Raw genomic sequence first — 5430 nt, forward strand, 5'->3', positions numbered from 1 at the left:
GCAGTCAAGAGAGGGAGAGAAGGGCGGCGGGTGGTGAGAGAGAGGAGGGGGTAAAAGCGACAAATGCCAAGGTGATATTACACACATCTCCAAGGCACGAAAAATGTAAACCAACACCCAACTGTAGTCCTTGGCTCAGACATCTAATACTTCTCTCCTTCTTAGAATCTGTCAGACATGATGGATGGCTAAGCATACAGCCATGCTCTCATGAGCTTTGATAGCCATAATTATGAACATGATAGGGAAGAAGTGGTTCGTTTATTGGTCCGATGTCAGACAGCTATATACAGGGCCTTACACAATCAGTAAGAACATCTATTTCATTCACTTAGTGACCTACGTAACTCGGAAACAATGACAGCCCTATAACATGTCCTCCATGGCAAAACACTCTGTAACGGGTCCTGACGCCACATTATTAAATTAACCCTATTTATGTTCCCAGATTATATTCAAAGAGAGTTACCTGGACCTAAGACGGCTGTGTCAAAAGGAAAAGTACAAGCTGTGTGTTATTAATCACACATTAGGATAAAAAATATGTATGATTTCATGAAGAGTTTTTGTGTCACAATCAGGCAGCTCTGCAAACTTGGCTTCAATTATTAAGTATTTCTCTGTCACATTAAATATTCATAAGCACCAGTCAGAGTTTGAATTTGGGGGAAAAACATCTTTAGTTGTTATTTATTGAAAGTTTTACACTCCAAACTCAGCTAATCTGCTTCATCAGGACTATGTGGGTGTAGCTTGATCACATTTGATTGACAGCGCAAGCAACATACGCAAACAACCCCAAAACTGTCATCCCATTCCCATTCAAATGTTGCTAACTTTGATAAGTGTGCAGAAATGTATGACATCAACATATTCTGTTGAATAAACCAAAGCTGCTCCAAATTTGGCAGGAAATGTGTGAATGTAGGACGGCATCGCTCATAGGAAAAAGCTGATTGAGAAAATAGGTTTTGGATGTGGAGAGAGCGTTGTGGTTATACATTAGCTCCTGCTGGTGCTGCCAAGAGTTTTACGTTAGATATTAACTATATTTGGAGCAGCTGACTGCAGCCTGGTGTCACAAAACCTCTGGAGTTTACTGCACGTAGTCTTAAACTCTTGACTACACGTTTAGTCTGGTGTGACATTGCCTCAGATTGGAGGCGCTGACTGCAGGCTTATATGTTTGTTCAGCTTTGATTAGCTTTCAAGCAGCTTTTGACTGGAGTTCCCAAGATGCCAACAGTTCAACGTGTAAAGGCCACAGCAGTGACACCACAGAAGCTGCAGATAGTGCTGTGTGGAGGCAGCGTTTCTTTCTCGTGTATATCAGTGTTTCTAATCCATAGCTCAGTGTGCAACAATGCATAATATAGTGTCTGCCACGGAGAGGGTCACAAGCATATTGTCGATGAAAAACACAATAGGCTGCGCTCCTAAAGAGGGAAACTTGAACTCTTCCATGACCCCTAACAGCTCCGCCTGTCACGGGGTACGCCGTGACGAGAGGCGCGCGCTTACTCATCTGTTCTGGAACTGCTGAGTCATGAGTAGTCAATATCACCTTATTATGATGTCAAGCAGAATCAGATTCGCGACGAGGCTTGTGGATGGGACCTCGGTTTGATTTAGTTTAGTGTTGGCATGGGGTGCAATGAGCTGAAAAGCAATTAGGTCCATTAAGAGATCAACTGGGATAGCGTGAGCAGCCATGGTGTGAAGCAGCCTGTGCGGAGAGACAAAGAGAGATAGAGGTAGCAGCGAGGGAAACAGGGTTTAGACAGATTGAGTCAACTCCTGCCTGACGGAGTCCCTCTGTGGGACCTAGCTCAGGACACCTGTCTGCTGAAACTGTGCAAATTTCTATCTGAATGTGTGGTGTGAGTATAATGTCTGTGCTTGAAGTAGTAAGAGCCTAACAAGTTGGCATTGATCTGTGATTATGAAATTGGGGTGCAGAATGAGGATTCAAGGAAGAGACCCTTTTCCCAAATTGATCCCGACTCCGCTCGCTGCTGATTGTCAACCCGCTTTCCAAGCAGTGGAGGCCAATTCGAGCTGAGGGTATACATAAGCAACTAAACTGTAAAAAGCACTCACACACTCTCCTCCTTCAGCGGTACACATCCGTCACCATGGTTACAGGTAGATGCATTAGCCACTCTGCTTTTGAGTTGTATTCTGTGCTTTTTCCCTGCGAATGCAAAACATCCCAAAAGAATGAACATTAGCTCTGTGTTCTCCATGTGTACATACAGTGTGTTAAGCTGGCACTGAAATGTTTAGTGGATCAATTTGTGAAAATAATCAACAGCAATTTACTTTTCGACGAATCGTTTGAGTCATTTATTTAGCAGAACTGTTGTTTCCAGCTTGTCAAGTGTAAAAAAATTGCTGTTCGTACCTGCTTTTTATTGATGTAAATTTGGTTTTGGACGGTCCACACAAGCAATTCTTTAAAAGGCTACTTTACATTATTAGCTCTGGAAAAATGTGATAGAGGTTTTTTTATTGGTATTTATTGTAATGATTAAATAATTCATTGAAAAGTGGAAGAAACAGGAAATTTGTTAACAATTGTTGGTTTCAGCCCTGTTTAGCTAATGGATTCTAGTTAATTAAATCAAGTTAATTTTGGTGTTGGATGTTGGTGGTTTATGTTCTGATAGTATGATACTGTGATAATGTGGCACTTTTAATTTTGTTTCGGACCTCATTCTCACTTTTCTCCTTTCTTTTCTCTGTAATTTCTCCGCCTTGCCTGAATTCACACGTGTGTCTAAAACAAAAGACTCATGCGCTCCTGCTCTTTCCCTCTGTTGATCCTTTCCCATCGCTCTCCACTCCCCTTCATTGTCCTTTCATTTATTTAAATATATTCCCCTCCTCTAAAAGCCTGTCGCTCCCTGTTGCTTCATTTATCTGCCCACTCTCTCCCTCTCTACATCCTCTCGTTCTGCTCTCTACCCCTCTGACTTTCCTTCCCCAAACTAAAAGTGACACATACCTCATCTCTGTCTATGTCTTTTTTGGCCACTCCCTCTCTCTCTCTATCCCTTTCTTTTCTCTCTCTCTCTCTCTCTCTCTCTCTCTCTCTCTCTCTCTCTCTCTCCCTCTTTTTCAGCGTGTGCGGGCTGGCACAGGGTATTTACGAGAAACCTCTCACCATAGCCGATTGATCACGGCCATTGTTTGCACTGGGTCCTCCATTTTACAGTTCAGTGTTCATGAAAAGGAGCTTTTTCCACTCCTATCTGTCACCCCGCTCCACCCCAAAATATATTCTCTCCCTCTCTCTTTCTCTCTCTGACCGGTGATCCCCCACTGACATTTTCACAAGCACACCTTCATCAATTTCACACCCCCCGATGCCCTCCTATGCCAGTGTGGAAGGTAGGAGGAGGTGAATTGATGGGTGAGTGCTGACAAAGCTAGCTTGAATTTGAAGTCAAGGAGTGACAAAGTTTTTAAGTGTAGGGCAGACAGGACATGTAAGGTCATCACTATGTGTGTCGTAACCAAATACATGTTCCAATTCAAATATTAGAGTCTATTGAAAGTGCCTTTTCCTGATTTTGACCACAGTGCAAAGCATCTCAGCTTACCATTTGCTGCCCCCTGTAGTTTGCATCTCTCTCATTAATTCCTCCAAAGATGAGTCATGCAACTCATGCTATAAATCCAATAACGCAATAAAAGGTGTGATGGAAAAAAAGCAGTCCAGAAGGTAAACATCCTCTGTGCTCGCTTCCTCCCTTTAGTCTTGGGAAATTAGGCCATTCTATCATCAGCCAACTGGTGCATTTATGAGCTGCTAAAGTAATTGGCGGTAGCGGCAAGATCTCAGCTGAGGCAAAAGGTAGCACATTCACCTCAACAGAGCCTTAAGCTAAACGCTTGGATGAAATAACAGAGAGGAGATGGAGGAGGAGGAGGAGGCGAGCGGAGCAAAAAGAGAGAAGCAAGGTGCCTCATTCACTGGCTCAGGGGTTTATGGGATTGCTCCCAGCTGTCACTCTGTGTAGTGAATCCGCAGCACCGTAATATCTTAATTGTTTCAAATTAAATGCTCGTAAAATGGCAAAGGAAATGAGTTTTTTCTCTCTGGCTAATCCAAAGCAGCCCCTTGACTTACATCTGGGCCCACTTTAAGTGAGAGGGGTTTAAAAGGTGGAATGGCTCCCACATGAGATGGCTATGGATAGGCTGGTGTGGAATTAGTCTTTATAGATTGTGAACTATGAACCTATCGCCACGCACATGTAAATCACGTGTCTCAGAGCATCTCGCCCTTTTCTCCGTCTCCCTATCATTTTCCCTCCATCTCCCCTCTTTCATTCTTCCCTTACACGTGTGCTTACGAGTTTATGTGTGTACTTCTGTATGTTTATGTGGAGGATGTGTGCATGCAGAGGCTTATCATAATAAACAGTCTAAATATCCTGTGGGGATTCACACATTTAGTCCCCCCCCCATCTCCCTCCAGCACTTCTGAGACTCAGCTCTCATTCCACAGCACATATTCAAATCACTCAACCAGCTAAAGCGTCCTGAATGACATCAGCCTTGCTGTCAAACACACACACACGCACACACATATATGCTCATGTATGCATGCATGCACATGCACAATGCACACACGCATGTTGGCATACATGCAAACACAGGCACGTATAAAGCCCTTCCCACCTCAGTCACCAAGAATAATCAGTGAATATAGCCTCCTGCTATGTGCTCAAAGCACGTACTGTACATGCCGTTTACATGCTGAACATATGCATTCTGAGAGCACAGTAAGACATGCTTCTCGTGGCTTTTCTGAACACAATTCCCAGTCTGAATGGATATAAGAATTTCCCATTAGCCCTTGTTAACTTGACACCTTCCCTTCCATTGCTGTACAAACACTGGCTTGAAATGAAGCAAGTCCTGTGGACAATTAAACGCTAGTACATCCGCAAAGTGGTTCTGCGTTATTGCTGTAGGTGGCGGTGACTGTAGGGGCATTGAAGCAGATTATTATAAAATGAAACACCAACAGAGAAGGCCTGACACCTCTCCACTTGGAACCAGAGACTGATTGAACAAAGCAAAAAAAGAGGGAGCCTAAGCATCACAATTGCTTCACAATGTAGGGAGTAGCTTTCATTCTCCTCAGCAGATGGTGATACACGAGTAGCTGTGGTAAAAAGTTAAACTGACAAGTGCTTGAAAAGTTTCTGGCTGCCATCAATACTGCCATCTGCAGTCAATAACATCTAGAGGAAAGCAGTGTGTCTAAATTTGACAAGAGTAAAAGTATAGTAGGCTTCTTTGTGAATTTTTCGGTTCAGAGACTGCAAGTTGAAGTAATAGTAAATAGTAGTGGATAATACTACTACTACTACTACTACTACTATTAATAAAATAATTATAACAATAACAATAATA

Source organism: Plectropomus leopardus, chromosome 23 (assembly GCF_008729295.1).
Source record: "Plectropomus leopardus isolate mb chromosome 23, YSFRI_Pleo_2.0, whole genome shotgun sequence".
NCBI classification, from domain to species: Eukaryota; Metazoa; Chordata; class Actinopteri; order Perciformes; family Serranidae; genus Plectropomus; species Plectropomus leopardus.